The following is an 18,361-nucleotide window of genomic DNA, read 5'->3' as shown; positions in this document are numbered from 1 at the left end:
TCAACTTATATGCCAAGAGAGAGAGCACGAGAGAGTTGCTTACTTACGTCAATTTTACTGACATGTTTTTTGTTGTCGTTGAATGGAAAGTTAAACAGGCTTAAGTGAGTGAATGAAGTTCTGGCAATCTGAATGCCACCGATTTGCATTGTCAATTAATGTGTAAATTCAGTCGTTGTGCTTTATAATTAGTTTCCTGTACATTTCAAATCGGTTTATCGCATGGCGAAAATAACCCCCAAGACAGCGGCTGACGCAGGAAATCTTTGCGGTGGGTCCATTATTCAACGAACCAAATTAACACGCACCTACATTCAATGCCAGCTTTTTTCGAACTTGTTGATTTAAATATATTTGGCAATATATGATATATCGGAACATATTGGAAGAGCTATCCAATCTACGAGTAATCTGTTTTTGTTCTAAGCATTCGTCATGCTCGTTTATTTGTTTTGCTTTCATTATTCGGTTATTCCATTGGTTGACAACGTCAACACTGAGCTACATCGTTTTTTGTTGTATCGCATACTGGTTCTTTTTGCCTTTTCCGATTATGCATTTATGCATTTTTATACATTGATTCTTCACGCGCGTGTGTGTCTGTGCTATCATACAACATCTGCCCATGCGACATGAATACAGAATGTCTCGATGTACATTGATCACTGGCCGCTTTGATGTGTCTTGCTGTGTGTGTACCATAATATGATTTTGAATATGTTGGTATAGGTGTTGAATTTGTGGAATTGAAAGATTGTTCGTTATATCATTATACATAAATGGTGCAGTGTTGAAATCTGTTTACTCGTGAAAGGAGATGTTACCAGCTTCCAGCTAAATCGCCGGACCCAGTTGGCTCAAGAGAAGGCCCAACAGTCATATTTACAGTTAGAAGATTCAAATGATACTCATATTAAAGGTGTTTTTTAATCTTAAAATAGGGATTGTCCCTGTTATTTATTTGGTAAAATTTCGTCTGATTTTTCTTACAGACCCACCACACCTGCCGGGAGCGAAACAGGGGGTTTGATTTTGAAATCAGTAATCGAAGTACAGATATAGTTGTATGATCGGCGGGCGAGTTTACAGAATCTTTTTTTTTTAAATCGAAGTACATAATTGGGAAATTCAGTTCGGGATCATTCAAACAATCTTCTATTCAGTCTGAACCGGCAAGCGACTGATCGTGGTGGATTTTCTTGGATGCCTAATTTAAAACATTGAAATTTTGGAAATAGCTTTATTACAAGGTTGGAAATTAAAGGTCTTAAATGGAGCTAGTGAGCAATAAAGGGGGTGTCAAGTGTCATGAAGACAACAATTACTGTGTTACGTAAATACTTCAAATTAGATTAATTAATTTGGATAATGCATCAGACTGAAGACTTCCAGTATATGCTTGATATTGTGTTGAAATGGGTTCGGCATATGAGTCGAATAGAGGGTTTCTGTTGAATGGGCAGAAAACCCTTATTATTCATGCAGTTGAAGCTATTACAATGTGACAGTAATTAGTCAATACATTTACCAGCGCATGATACATTACAGTGTTGGTATAATTACTTTGCTGCACGTTACTACAGATTTTTTTCTGTACATTTTTTCAACGCTTGCAGTGATTGATTTTCTTTGTTGCTATCTACTACTGAAGAGAACTGATGAAACAGAAATGTCACCGACTGCCTGGTCGCAATTTTTTAATAGGATTGCGAAATAACATAAAACTAGAAAGCAGTTATTTATCAGAAACGTTTTGATCAACTGGATGCATATATGTAGCATTCAGTCAACAATATCGGTTACCTGAGCTATGGATGGGTGGGTTATGAATGTTTTGTTTTATTATCAAGTATTTGATTGTTAATGTAAAGCATTTGTAGGTATCAATATGCCAACTATATGTCGCACTTTAAATTATGTCATCCTGGTACGGGTAATATTATGTTTTACACATGCAGTGCGGGCTTGTGCCATGTAATCTTTCTTCTCTTTAGCAGTCAAAACACTTCAAAATAACGCGGGGGATTTCTTATAATCTTGGAAAACATAAGCCGCGATCTTAGAGCATTTTTGGCCCGGGCCAAATTTTGCCCAGAAGAACTGTTCACACGGGTGCCAAATGGGCCCGAACCTAAATCTGGACCGACCAAAAACGTCGGACCAGGCCCGAGCCAAATTTTAGCACCAGACTAATGATTGCGTTTGAATTGCAACTGGCACCGGAAATGATTCACTTCGCTTTGTTTGAGCATTGTTTAGTATCGAGTGAATGGTTTGCGTGTGAACGCGCTCTCTAATTAGGCACGGGCCAAATTTGGCCCGAGCCTGATCCATACCAATTTGGCCCGGGCCAAATCATCTCTGTGTGATCGCGGCTATAATGGGGTAGGTCCACAGGTTAATCATATTTCTCGCTCTTTCATTATGGGCACCAAGGCAGACATTTTGAATTACTTGTTAGTGCTTTACGCACTACAAAGGATGTGTGATTTTCTTTAAAATTTTTATGTGTCCATAAATAACATCTATCGCGAATCAAGTTTCTTGCTCTTTCAAAATGGCTAGCATAGTGGAGGACATCTTGAATTCGTTTTTATGATGGGCGGCGCATAGGTGCCAGGAGCTACAAGCACCATTTAGTCGCTCTGGTAATAAACCATCATATAAGAGGGTTTACTTGTAACTTACCGGGGAGACATATGTTGGGCATTTATTTTAATTTTTTAGTTGGAAAATGTCCTTAATTTTCCTTGAACTAGAAAATGTCATCACGTTTCCTCGAACTACATGCTTCTGAGAGAACACGATATCACTGTACTAAGCTACGTGCACGGCTAATGTAACTGCACTCTAGATTAGTGGATGCTGCCAGTACTCGATAAGGATTTCGAAACGATTCCACTTCATGTACCATTATTACGATCTATCGAATGATATTAGCATTTCGTCTTACATGTGTCACCTGTGTATTAGAGAACCTCGGTGAATAACGGCAGTGCCTAATTCGTCGACGAATCATCGTGAACGAGAGAGCAGCGCCGCGCTGTGCTGCTGCGTGATCAGCCACGGAAATGATACGTTAGTGAAACAACATTAGTCTGATTGTGATGAATGGTATGCATACTGTGTTGTCATTTGTTTAATGGTGCTTGTGTATGACACAATAAAAACTAACCATCGCAGGCTATATCATCGATGGCGGCGGCGCCGAGAGAACCGAACTGGAAACTAGACACCGCAGTCATCTGGGCGCCATCATTGGTTTGTCAAAATGAAGATTTAATGCGTTTGGAGCTTCGTTGGTCACAAAGATATGCATTCGCTCACTATTTTTCATGGACATCCATCCGAAATTATAACCATACATGTAATTGTTGAAGGCATTTAGTTCCATAGATTCAGCCATTTTACAAGTGAAATTAAGAGTCTTTTAGCCCCAAAATCCATTTTATATGGTTAAAAAGGATAATGTTATATGTTATATGTATAAAATCAACTGTCTTCTATATGAAAGCACGAAGCCGTGTTTTGAGTTCCATACCTGCATGCTGTTAGATCAGCCTCACTTTATCATGGCATTCAGGGCTATCCCTTCATACCCGCATTCGCTAGTTAGCTCACTCTAATTTGGCCCGCATAGCTGTGCATTCATACCTTTTTAAATCAGTTGTTATCACTGGTCCAGCTAGACGCAACACTGTCATTGACAGGTCTACTCATATACAGAGAAATGGTCCATTCTTGGTGTAAGATTTTGAACGGACCTGGATAATTGTTTTTAGAATGAAAAGACTTATCACTAGCGTGAATGAACCAAATTTATAACATTCGAAATAACATATTTTGACTGGGCGGTTATGGATGATCCGGCTAAGAACTCTTATCATGGAAACTTCATTTTCTGGTTGACTATAAACCAATTTTGTCTGAACCAAATCTTGTGAACCTGGGGCCGGTTGCTCAAAAGTTGGTTTGAGTTTACATAGTGACAATTGATATTTATCTGTCGGTTATCTTCTTTAACCTTTAACTTTTGAACAACTGGCCCCTGGTTTTGAACATTGTCAGGTTTTCACTGTAAAAAGTATATGTAATATATATATATGTATATATATGTATATATAAAATCTAAGCGCTAATAACCTAATTGGTATTTATGAACTATCATAATAGAGATCATTGTTATTTAACTATAGTCATTACCCCATTGTTACATTATATGTGCTGGTTATTACATACATGTGTAATTGTTTTTCTGATATAGAATTGATGAGCGAGCATCCGGAATAATTATCGATCTACAGAAATTTCCGGGTTGGAGAAGGACGTGGAATCCATTTCCTGCAGTGAAGATCAGCTCTCGGCACTGCAGCAGAGCAACATGAACATTGTAACTATGTCGCGACAGTACTGCACTTTTACATAACTCGACGACTGAACAACACAGAAACAAAATCCTAGAAATCAATCGTATGCCCTTTTTATGATGACTTCAAAATACATCAGTGCATTTCTATATCTATTAGAATTGTTGAACCTTGCTTTGCACCTTGAAGTGGCTAAATCTGACCTTAATCTGAATTCATTGTATATCATGTAGGCACTGAATCTGCTCAGGTTTTATTTTTGTATGGGCAGGGGTTGTTGGGTTTGCTTTTGAGATTTGATAGCTCGGAGTGGTTTGTATAAGTCAAACCCAGAATCCCCCCTCCGAATCCACCCTATAACACTTTTTTGGTTTCCCTAAAAGCAGGTCAGAGCATTGCTAACAGAACAGGAGATGATGAATTATTTCCTGTAATTTCTATTTATAGAATAGTTATTCTATGTTAGTATAGAAATCATGGTCACGATATCTTGTTGCTGTTTACGGGATAGCCAAAATAACCCTCGTCTTTAAGCCATCAAGGGTTGATATTGATGTAACATTCATCAAGCAAATGTATAGCTTGTATATGTTAATCTGAGTCAAAAGGTGACTAAACTAAATGTTATCAACGAAAAAATCATTGCTGGTTGACAGTCATTAAAGTGTCTGAGTATCTGCATTGTACTTCGTTTAGAAATTGGATTCCATGGTTTCCCACAGATTCTTGATTCCTAGTCTGGTTTTATGAATATTATCGCTGAGCTTGGAGTAGTTTCATTTCGTTTCAGTGATACTGAAGCAGTAGAGGAATTTCAGCCTGATGAGAGATGAATTTTCCATGTTTCCATTGATAAAATTCGTAATTGCAAATCTCGTCTCTACCCAGACTTTCGCGTATGCAAGGATTACATTTTTCATGTATCCAAAAATCTATGTATCCCATATACGGTTATAATATGCATGTGGGTTCATATGCGGGTACATTGTGCTAGCTGCCTGTTCAACATCATAGTTCAATGACCACACAAATAAATTTTTTACAAGTTTTTAAGTTTAGAGCTATTCTATTCATCATAATCAAGAATAAAGAAACTACAGAAAACAATATATAAATATATAATTGAATAATATATATATTTATATATGATATATATAATATAAAGAAAGCTATGAAAGTGGAAAAATATTTACATGCAATGTCATAGAAGTGCTATTCATATAATTTGTATGAAATTTTTAGCTGTCAAATCAAATGTATTGTTATTTGATACCAACAATTTTTATGCACCTCGTTCAAATCACTTTCATGAGTGTATTTAAACTGAAAATATATCCACTTCAGTTTCACTTGATCACAGTAACGTCCAATTACGCAGTAAAAGTTTTAGGCAAAAAGGAATAAATGCAAAAACGACCCGTTCTTTCTCGTTCTTTCTCGGGATTTTAGTGAGAACAGTTATCTGTGGCAACAGCTGACAGTAGATCCAGTGAGCATACAGATATTCATCACGCTAGGAAAATTGATTCTCGGGGTTCGTTTAGACTGTAAGGACGAGAAAAGATTCTGACGCTTTGTCCTTGATTGAAGATTAACACGAATTACGATCGAATCACCAAGGGAACTGGTGCCGGTACCGAGTTACTGATGTGCTTATTGAAATAATGAAATTATAGCCGGCATAATCTTCAGATTCAACGGAATAATGATAATAACCTGGCAGCAGTGGTGATCGGTGGCTCCTTGTTCAATGACTCATATGTTCATTGAGCACTTATCTTCGATCGAGCACGTCTGACCCTGTCAGTAAATAAACAGCAACCATCATTGGTATATTAGATCAGTTGGGTGAAGATAACCTCCCCCAACCATTTGTGTTCATGTGCTTTTTTTGCGGTGTGTTTTTATTTCATACAGTAAAACTCACTTTATTCGAATGACTAGGACTGCCCAGATTTTCCCGAATTCTTATGAATAATAGTTTACATAGTTCAGTGTTAAATGGACCAAATATTCCATCCGAATTAAATGAAAATCTGGATTGAAAAATCTGAATAAACCCGAGTTCTACTGTATTCTCAATGCCAATAATATATTTATTATGCTACACAGGTGGTTTTCCAATAAGGTGAAATATGTGTAATTGTAAAAGAGCTTCTGTTTGGTTCATCATTGCCTTTTCATAGTCATATGTGACCTGACGACTTGACCTTTTATTGAGTTAATGTATGTTATCGCTTTATTTCAGTATATCTAATGACGATCGCTTTATACCTTTCTGTACATTTTAGATTATGATATCATAAAAGATACACAAGAAATCGAGTGTTTGGTTGGTTGTCAGGTAGGTGGTGAGGAGTTCTTATCATACTGTTTGATTTAAATGAGTTTAGCTTTTAAATGCCTCTACGATATCTCTCACTCTATCGTTCTGTTCCTCTTTATTCTCAGTCCCCTTCGAAGCTTCCCTTCACTTTTCCCTATAGCCTTCTTTCATTTTGGCCCATTACCTGTTTATTTGTTCCCTCTGTTTCCCTCCCTCCATCTCTATGTGAGACTAGATGCCAATACTTATTGCTTATTCAACCGAATATGGATTATCAAAGGTTGCGAGGTACAACACATCAACATCTACTTCACAACTTAAACCAGATTATGTAAGCTGCATTTTCCATCTCTCCCTTAATGAAGCTACATAGCTTTGCGCTAAACGTGGAAATTAACGGTTCTACGCTTTTATCACAAGGAATACATTATCTGAGAAAAGATTAGGCATATAGCCGCGTTCACACTATTTAAGTCCATTCTAATACCAAACCAGTGCGTACATCCACCTTTTTTAATCCGATGTTATGAGTGGTCCAGCTAGATATGACCAGGGAAGTGTGATGAGTCTCATCACACTTCCCTGATATGACAGTGTGATTGAAGGGCAAAGTTTCCATTCACACTCACATACATACAGATGGTCTATTCATGGACGTATAAACTAGATATATGTTCATGGTCTATTCTAAAATTTTGAACAGACCTTGATCATTCCTAAAATGACCAGTTTTAGCACAGACTGTTTCCCATTGCGAAAGCTTGGTCGGTTCTAAATTGGAATGGGATTGAATTAAGACCATTCTAAAAACCTGTGTTAGTAAATCCTAGAATCGACAAATTCTCCAGAATCTCCTAGGAATCACCAGAATCCCCTTTATGAGGCTTATTGTCAGTTTCTCTGAAAGCAGCTTTGCTTTCAGATTGGTAGATAATTATTTCTGGCCCTGTGTATTTGTAAAATGATTATCTTATTCTTGTATAGAAATTGTGGGTTTTTTTTATGGTACACGCGATGGCCATGGAGCGCAACTTGTACGGATTGATCTTTCACACCCCGCTGCTGCTAGTCACTGGCTTTTTTCATTCTCGAGAACAGCAAATAATACCAACCATATAGCGCACATGACCTCTAATAACCTCATCTCTTATGTAAAGATCCTTTCTCATAGCCACTGAGGGTTAATATTGATGTAACGCTCATCAAGTCAGAGATGTGTTTGACTAAGTACAAACGTATGTGTTTATTTGTGTCCTAATTTGACTGAGCTACACCAGGGAAAACCTCCCAGGTTCATGTTTAGATGTCTGAGCATGGAGGTGACACTCTATATGTTGATATGTTTGCTGTAAACTAAGCAGTCAGTAATGGTCTGTGTATCCGCATTTTTACCCAATATTGGCGGATCCAAGGGGTGCGCAGCCCCACACCCGAGATTCTTTTTGAGTGACCTTGGAATTTTCTACCCAAGAATTTTTGTTTAGAAAATGGTGAAATTATGAACATATTTCATTACGAATTTCAACCAGAAAAGTGCTCAGAATGCATCTAATTTTGAAAATTTTCAGGAGGAGCATACCCAGACCCTGCCCCATATTAAGTAGTGACCCAAGTAGTTGTAGACCGCACCCCCTTTTCGGAAATGCTTGATCCGCCCTGCTCAAGCGCCTAGAGAATGCCGGGATTCCAATAAAGAACCTAGTGCTTTATCCATGGCTTACCCGTGGCTTTATGTGGCTTTATCCGTTTGGCCTGAGCGTGGATGTATTAACTCAGGTTGCCATGGCCTGAGTTGTTTGCAGCTGAGAAAGTAGCTCATAGTTTATACACTTAGATACCTGTCTGGCAATGAATGAAGAAAACATGTGCTTCATTGTGTTGGCCTAATTGGTTTTGTATCAACATCAGTAACAGAAATTACAGCGCCAGACCACATGCCAGTAAATTTCAATAAGTGCTTAATGGTGGAGCGCAGTTTATTTCTATAAGGCTGTGTTTTAACAGTTACAGTTTTATAAGTTAGGCGATCTGAATGGCTTTTCTTGAAGATTTAGAATTACAGATTCTTCTCATGAAGGCAGAGAAATTTTTGTCAACTACCAAGCCCAACGCACACGGCAAAAGATTTGTTTCGCCGAAACAGAAAATACATTTTTCACAAAACGTTTTTCGTAAAACGTTTTGCCCGCAAACGATAAAACGTTCAACGGACACGGGACGAAAAACTTTTTCCACTACATAAAACGTTTTTCGCAAATCATTCGCGAAAAACGTTTTTCAGTTCGGCGTTTTGTGTTTTGCCTCCCCCGCACACGGCATAACAAAAAACATCGAAAACGTTTTTTCACGAGGAAAAAACGTTTTTTCGGTGCTGCGTGCGTTGGGCTTTAGTCAATAATAGGTTTCTGAAAATTGTTCTATAAAATTAGCGCCCGGATATAAGATCATTCCTTGCGCTGGTTATATAACTTATAATTTGCGTTAGGAAATGTGAGCTTTGAACATGAATTTGGATTAAGATCTCCGCATATGGCTGTGTGTGTGTGTGTGAATGAAAAACATACATGAAACTCAATTTCTATGCGACGTGTTTTATATTTCTGACGACTGACTGGTAACGGCTAATGAATCAAGATAACTTGATCAGCACTTTAGATGTATTAGTCACGCTAACCAGTGCTGTCTCTTGTCTCTGTACATAAAACACAGCAGAGCCAGGTTCGCTCTCAGGTAAGGTACGCGGGAATCCAGTAAGATTAACACTGCAAATTGAATCCCTCTCTGCCTCTCACTCTCCCTCTCTTCCCTCTCCCAAGTGACAATAATGATAATATTATGTAGCATTTACAACTAGCATATATAATTTCTCTATGAACTGGCTGGTTTTCGATCTGTGAATGTCCGCACTTTGTACTTGCATTATATTTTTCAAATCAAGTTTAAGCGCTCTGTACTTGAAGTGATCATTGCTTTGACAGGTCACTGCAGAGGATAAATCAGATGCTTGGGCATACACATTATTTTTGATTGATGTAATCTGCACCGTGTATGATATCAAATGTGCATTAGATTTTATTGATCCAGGCCACTTGACAAGAGGCGCAACGTTCAGAAAAATGTTTGAAAATTAGGTGCTTATGGGACGTATATATTTGAGTATTTCAGCACTTATATCGTTTCATAAATATGCATTCAAGGCTACTTGACTAAGGGCACAACAAGTTCAGATGTTTGAAAATGAGGTGTTTGTAAAGTTGATGTTACACATATAAGACTTAATGAACAGGAATATTTGCCTGACGCCACCACCCAGACTCTACTGTATAACTCATGAGAGGCTAGGCTCGTATCAGAACAATTTTTTTACTTTTGCCCGGTGCAAAGGAAAACAGTTGAAGTCTTTTCTCTTGAGAAACTGCTGCTGTGATGAAAAAGTTTCCTGAAAAACTGAAAACTGAAATATGATCATCAAATAGCTGTATATTGCTATAATGGCATATATTTTGACTGAGATCTGTTTGTCAGTTACTTGCTCTAGGCACTATCTAGAATGTGTTACGGCTGCATTGCTCTTTTCTGTGGATTATTGATGAGAAAGATTTTTCCGGTAAATTTCAGCCTACTACTTATTAAATGACATAATGCGTAGCTAACTTGGCCATGCTTTCATAGTCTATTTTCATAGTCTCATTTTAATACTACAGTGTACGCACAATTTTCATGGGTGGAAGGATATTACACAATATCTGTGTTTATATAAAACAAGTTCAATAGAGTTCCTAATACTAATATTACACTCATGAAAAGAGGATTCGACAAGTTTTTTAGGAGTGTAGTTCTTACAAACCATTCTCCTTCTATCTTACATCATACTCTCTCTCTCACTCTCAGTTCTATAGCTGGTTCTGTATACTGCTGATGTTGCGGTGATAAATATATTGATGTTTTCGCGATAAAAGCCAAGGATAACACGCCAGTAAATGGTATAGAAATTGATTTATCTGTCGGCTCTGATGGAATCTGCCGCACGCGCGCCCCGCTTGTACCTGATGTACAATTATTTCATGTCGCCTGTAATAAAGCACATAAAACGTGATAAGTTTATTGATAAAAATCTATGTACAACATAAGAATAAATAAGGATAACATCGGCTGACCCGTATTTGTTCATTTCGAAATAGATTTATAGTGTCGGCTGATATGATATCTGAGAAGGAAAAATTCAACCGATTCCAAGTCAACGTCAGTCACTCAGTGGCGTAGACCTAATGTGGCAATAAAACGGTATTTAGAAAATCGAGGCCGACAACAAGTCATAACTTCATTGCTAACTGAGCAAAACATAACACAAAGACAATTTTTATGAGTGAAACACTTCTGTTAATGGGGTGTAATATCCACGGGTGCTTGAATTCTAAGTTGTAGAATGTGCGCTTCAATGCGTACAATAACATTGACCCAGTGATGAAAAAATTAGTAGTCATAAAATGTTATGTCACGAACCTGTTTACTGAAACTATCAGTATTACCAAATATACAAAGTATATTCGGTATTCAGGTGCCATAATTGTTCTTACAATTTGAAGATTTTTTCTTTTTCAAGAACTCTATATAGCAGCAAAGCAGCGATAACAGTTGGGCTTAGATTTTCATCTAACATACCTCCGGTCCTGCAACTTTTTTCAGCTGGAAATTGGTCGGCAAATTTCTCACTTGCAAATATGATTACCGGGCTTATAAATTTGAAATAACCGATTTCTATAAAACCTTTGCAAATGAAATCGATACCAGGCAATGGCCCAATTTCATTTCATTTATTTCTATAGTCTTGCAAGTTACAAATTTTGTTACAAGGAAGATTTATATCATAAAGGACTGTCGGGGAATTCAAAAAAATCCTAAGGGATTTGTCTGGTTGAATCCCCAATCTGTTCTGTATTGTAGATTTGTATTACATAGAAATAATTCAAAAGCAGAGATGTTGGAAACCAGCCCTGGCACAGCAATGCAATGTTCTTATCAATGTAGTTTTTTTCATTATGCTGTTCATGGTGTCAGTTATCTGTTCTCATCACCTCCGAGGATATCGCATCTATACCTACTGTTCAGACAGTCATGGGAATTTTGCCCGAGATCAGTTGATAATATGTCGGGATTTAGACTGATTTTTGTCACGTATTTGCCACAGTCGAGACATGAATTTTCGCATTTGCTAATGATTTTTAGTCCTCGAGCAATCAATGACGGATGTTCGAATCAGCTCACTTTCTCATATTTGTTCAGTTATCAAAAACCTATGTAGGTGAATAGAATCCAGGGGTGGGTGGTTATAAAATAGCCATGATCACGCAAGTGTTTTTTGGCTGGGGCCAAGTTCAACCCAGAGCAACTGTTCACACAGGTGCCAAATGGATCAACGGAGCACGGTCAAATTATTGCATGTGAATTGCTACAAGTTCCTGAAGTGACTGACTTCACTTTGTTGCACTGTTGAGCAGCGAATGAGTAATTTACGTGTGAACGCGCTCTATTATTATAGACAGGCCAATATTAGATTCAGCCTGATCCATGCCGATGTAACTCCTGCTAAATTGTCTCCATGTGATCGTGGCTTATTTGAGAGATCTGAAAAAAATCGGTATATAATGCTCATCTTGATATACCAGTCTAGCTACATTGATTGATAATCTCAAGCCTACGTGGAGAATCTAAAGGCTGGCTTATGTCGACAAGCAACGCGACGCCTACCGACTCCTACCGACGCAACTGAGAGCAACCGCGATCGCAGCCCAGCTTATGTCGACTGCGCTCCAATTCGCAGCAACTGAGGCCGACTAGCGGGATACGAGATCCTCCCAGTTGCTTCCCTGCTTATGTCGGTTACGATTACTGGCAAATGCAACGGCTCAAATGGTCACGTGATAAGCACTTTGAGAATGAATTTGAATTATTGGGAAATATATTTCTATTAGAAAAGCTATTTCTTTAAGATCTTTGTCTTTATGATTCTGTTTTGAATACAATGTGCTAGCGACAATATATAAATATGGCCGCTCGCACCATAATTCTACCAATTTCGTTTCTAGATCTTCGGTCCAGTCATCTGCCATGCTGAAGGTTTATTTTACGTTTTGAACTACTTGAATTTGAAAGTTTATGACTAATTACGAATGACATTTACTAGCAGTCATAATTTGTACTATGTATATGCGGTCTCTTATTGGCTGGAACCCCTGCGCTCAGTTCCGTCGCGTCGCAGATGAGCTTATGTCGGTTGTGATCGAAAGCAACTGTCTGCCTACCGTGGGCCGGAGTAGAACATGGGCAACTAGCCGGATACGGCTTACGACGAGTTGGTAGGGTTACCATTGCAAGCTGGCTTATGTCGAGCTGGCGGCCTCTCGTAGGCCGCTAGTTGCCACTAATCGGCGATAAACCTAGTTGCGTCGGTAGGCGTTGCGTTGCTTGTCGACATAAGCCAGCCATGGTTTCAGCTACATTGTGCTTATCAAGGCCCTCGTCTGAAATATTGGATAGGTTAAAAGTCTAGGCCATGGAAGATAGTGGCTCATTAGAAAACCGGGTCTCACAGAGATATACATTTCCTCGACCAACAACGACCGAGTCACACAAAGTAGTTTCACTTGATAACGAAATAAATCCCGCCACGTTCAATATTAAATCCCAATTGCAGGATCGGTTTATTCCGTCGATGAAATCTTTCTAATCGGCGCTTAACAGCTTTACATTCAACCAAGAGTTCTATTTTCTTACTTGCCTCTAGTTATGTAATCGGGTACGGCGAAAATGCTGATTGCGTATTCCCCGGGTTCTTTGAGGGGAATTAGGCAGCGGAGGAGTATATGAGACTTGTGTCGCGGTGGGTAAATCTTGTCGACTATGAATACTAATATAAATCTAGAGAGAGAGAGAGAGGGATAGAGAACGCATCAGTTGCCTCGTCTGGAGAGAGAATGAAGGAGAAAAATACGCATAGCAAGTTTTATTGATCGTTCGCATTCATAGTCGGGAGCTGTGATTACTGAATAATTTACTACCAATAATCCAACCCCTGTTCCCATTCTCTCCCTCTCATTTGACAGTAAATTGTACGCTTTTTGGAATGTTGAATGCATGAGATCAATGCACAGGAAATGAATGCTCAAACAGTACATGTATACGTATCAAATGTTTGAAATGTACACTGGAGTTGGAAACCAAAGATTTTTTGCATGCAATATTAAAACTGAATCTATTTAGTTATAGAGGTCTTCATGAACTCTTATCAGTGAACGTTGACACATGGCTGCTTAAAGTGTGCGGGCAACACTTCAAAGGCCGTCCCATCGTGAGGTTAACTGAATAATCCAATAGGGGTAGTCTTAGGAAACCAAGATCCAAGCGACATAAAGCCAAAAAAAAACATGGAAATGATAGGGTCAGGTCAGATTGGCCCAGATCAGGCCTGAGTAAAATTTGGCTGTGCCGAACTAATGAGCCCACAAACCACTCACTTGAGATACTAAACAAAGCTTAAGCATTTCATACTCAATAATTTGACCCATGCTAAAATCTGGCTCAGGCCAAGTAGGCATAGGCCCATTTGACACGCATGTGAATGGTTGGTTCTGGTCAAAAGTGTGTGATTGCGGCTTATAAGAACCCCCTTTAGCTCTTTAACAACCCCCTACAGTGAAGCGATGTTCTCCTGCCTTGTCTCGTTCCATTATCTAGTGGCAGAATGTGCCTAGCATGAATTATTAACCAATTTCCTCTTGTATTAGTATCAGATAAACACTTGCATGAAAATTTCATTATCAGTCACATTTAGTTAGATTATTAGTCACTTTGTACGCTGACACAATCGATACATCTCTTACATAATCGTAGCAGATATCCGGTTCCTGGGTGAGTTTATTGGGCTAGAATACTGATCTGCGATAAATCTCCGATGAATATCCGCGAGAGCAGAGACCCCAAATCCTTGCGGCATACGAACTTGGCAAAATCACCGAATTCAATCAAGACATTTAATTTCAAGCCTATTTAATTAATTTATATAATTTAACACGTAATATGAATTTGCAATTGATATAGAAGGCCGATCCGACTTAATGATTGACGGTTTATTTGAGGTAATTAGTCCAGTCTAAGGAATTTCTTGATTTATAAAAGACTAATTACCCTTTAACCAATTTCAAGCACCCAAATCCTTGTTCATAAGCGTGTCTACATCACAGACTATGTGCGTTCACACTAGTGAAAAGTCCATCGGAAATTGGTCTCCATTCCATTTTTAGAGCAGATCAATTTACACTGACAAAAAAAAAACTGGACTGTGAGTGCGTTCTCACACAAACCACTCGATACTAAACAACGCCTACACAAAGGGAAGTGAGTCACTTCCGGACCTGGACATTTTGGTCTTTGGTCAGGCCAAATGGCAGCTCTGTGAGAGTGGTTGTTACAGTCCAAAAATGTTTGTGTGAGGGCGGTGTGCTCTCATTTATCCTATTTGATTCCCAATTTACATTTTCTTCCTCAGTTTTTTGCCTTCAAGGCACTAACATTCTATATGTGACGACTTTCTATTGAATTCACAAGATTGCTACTACTGTGTTGCGCTGAGCAAATGGGTTATATACATACTGTGTAAATATTTACTGGACTCTTCTAAACCATCCAGCTTATAATGCTTTTCCCGCTGCTCGGGCAGAGACTACCGATACTGATTCTCAGCTGCCTCATGTACGTCGTTTTAGCATCGCTGTGAAAATGTTTTTACTGACTAGATAGAAGCAAGGGTGGATCCAGCAACATTATCAAACGTTGCACCATTTTTAAGTCCTTTATGCCCTGCTTAGGTCACCCCTATGACTTGATGGAGCGGGAAGATTGCGATGGATTGATGGCAGTCTACTTAGATATGGATTTATTGGATTATCTCTTTCTCGTAGACACACTAATTATGCATTCAAGCGCTTTTTGGATCTGGAAATCACTATTCTATGACCCTTTAAACGTTCTATGAGCAATTTGAATACTAAATGGAAAGAACCAAGAAACATAGCGCTCGATAATGCTGTAGAACATGTAGAACGCTTATCTAAAGATATTTAGCTCGCAGTGGAATGTTGTTACGATGCGCTCAAGGAATCTTGAAAATTGCATCGTTTGTTATATCCAGTATGAAATTCATTGAGATTTTCTCTGCGGGTCAAGATATCAAGATATATCTATATCGGCTATCATACCCATGATCCGTATTTTAGGTATTGTATTCCAGAACCAACTTTATCCTTGGATAGATTCAGGGTATTTTGTGGAATGAGAGAGGGAAATATGAATACGGAGCATTACTGGCGCTTCATTTCTGATTACGAAATATAGTCTTTCTGTAAAACTAAAACAGATGAGAAATGTTAGAATGTCGGGTATGTTTAGTCGGAGTTGGAAAAAGTACAGTAGTGTAAGTTGTATGCTATGAGTATGACGCACTGTTTTTGCTCGTTGATAACCTATCATTTCGTTTCATCTGTGTAAGATGTGTAAAAACAGTTTGTTATCGTTCATTGGATACTTTCTCACGTGGAAGAGCGTGTACAAATACTGTACATAGAAAAAATTATGTATCAACACGAGAAACTTGAGGGGGGTCAGTTTAACACTTTAACCCTACCTCTAACGCCTTATGGTAGTAACATGCTACACCTACATAGAATAAAAATCTTGAGTAATTTTTTGCAAATTTTTTAAACGATCTTCTATCAAGCCTGAAATGGAAAGCCAATGGGGTTTGGGGTTTCTGATGTTCATCTAATGGACATAATTTATAAACTAGTCTCGACTAATCATGCATCCACTGCCAGTACAGTGCATTACACCTCCGCGTCTTTCGCCCATTCCACTGATTTGCCTGTTTATAGCAGCGATCACACGAGCATTTTTGGCCCGGGCCAAATGTGCCAAATTTGGCCTGGAACAACTGTTCACACGGGTGCCAAATGGGCCCGAGCAAAAACATCTGACCAGGCCCGAGGCAAATGAGCTAGAAATGTGTTCAGAGTCTGCCTGACCTTAGTAAGGCCAATTGACAAATACGGAAATATGCGAAAGTAGCGCAATGAAACAGAGGAAGACTGTTGTGTGGATTCGTAATCATAATAGTATCTGATTTATTCCTCAGTCTGAAATCTATCTGTGCGGAACTGGAGTAGGTTCGCATTATGGTTAAATCTTGACGATTGCAATCTTTGGACAAAGGTGAGGAGCCAACATAGTCATCGACATGTATCAATTTGTATTACCATTTCAATGAAATATTATTCAGAATCATGGTGCGTTTAAGATATCTACTGAATAATAATAGGCAGCCTGATGGTTTCTATTATAATCATGTTTTTTGTATATGATCGCAGTACTTCGTGGTTACATGTTTGAGTGAATGTGTGCTTGTCATAGTGTTTGATAGATGGTGATGTATGAGAAAAGCATGTGATAACTTTGTTATCTTATGTGTATCTATGTCCCTGTCTAAATTGATTACTGAAAAACAATGAATTTACGTGTATTTTAAAACAATGTTAGTTGTAAAAGATGAGAAATGATTATTCATCCAGCCCTCGTCCTCTCACCATTGCTTATATAGCCGCTATCACACGGAGATGATTTGGCGCGGACCAAATTGGCACAGATGAGGCCGTTCACATGTAAACCACTCACTCGATACTGAACAATGCTTGAGTCACTTCCAGAATTTGACCCGTGCTAAATTTGGTCAGGCCAAACAGGCACGGGGCACATTTGGTACCCATGTGAACAGTTGTCCCAGGCCGAAAATTCTTGTGTAACATCAATGTCATATATCTCATTATGGTCCTGATTCATGCCAGTTCCATATTTTGACCCAATAATTTGAGAAAGGCTCCTATGAACTACATCCTAGTGCATTGTTTTCCCAGTGATATTTTTTTGTGGATTCAAAGCACAAATTTTAAATCAGATTATCTTGAACTTAAGGCCAAGCAAATGAAAACAGTATACAAAAAATGTGCCGGGAAAATATGTCCCAATTTGTCTAGTGGGAAGAAAATGTCCCATATATAATATTATTATTTTATTTTTACTGCACATTATCAACAATTCGCACGGTTTATAAACTACTCATTTTATTACAATGATACCCGATTTATTTGCGGCTTATTCGGTACGCGACTGAAATACCAGGCTTATTAAGTGCGGAAAATGATTCCGCACCGGTAACCTGATCCAGGTACAATACCGAGATGGCCACATATATGTATTTTCTGTATATATATTTTCCATTTTCTGTACTGCGGATGTTGATTTAATGATACTTAGCAAGCCAGGTGTACTACACACACTCTGCCATGGATGACTTATTTGCGCGTGTCAAAGTTTTTAATGGTTTTCAAATCCCATTTTTTTATGAAGCCATCAAAAATGAAGAAATATATAGGTAGTTTTAGACACATAATTTGACATTATGATAGTGCAATAGTACTATATCAGCACTGAAGTGGGCTCAGTATTCGGCGCCACATAAATACGGTACCTCCTAAACCCAGAATCTCATGTGAGCGCCGCTTATGGTATGTGATGGTGTTATATCAATTCACCATTCACAGACACTGGATGATGATCTATA

The 18,361-nt window shown here is 38.5% G+C and overlaps 1 protein-coding gene across 2 annotated transcripts in view; it reads left to right on the top strand.

The window, feature by feature from the left end:
* Positions 1 to 18,361, top strand: part of LOC141904946 (uncharacterized) — a 142,896-nt gene that overhangs the window by 97,511 nt on the left and 27,024 nt on the right. For both annotated transcript variants that reach the window (XM_074793584.1, XM_074793582.1), the window contains exon 3: positions 6,659 to 6,711. The gene's annotated coding sequence lies outside the window, so the exon portion shown is untranslated. The remainder of the gene's footprint in view (positions 1 to 6,658; positions 6,712 to 18,361) is intronic.

Source organism: Tubulanus polymorphus, chromosome 5, assembly GCF_964204645.1.
Source record: "Tubulanus polymorphus chromosome 5, tnTubPoly1.2, whole genome shotgun sequence".
In the NCBI taxonomy this organism is placed as follows: domain Eukaryota; kingdom Metazoa; phylum Nemertea; class Palaeonemertea; order Tubulaniformes; family Tubulanidae; genus Tubulanus; species Tubulanus polymorphus.
Note: the sequence above shows the minus strand (reverse complement) of the source record. Positions and strands in the feature narration are given on the sequence as shown.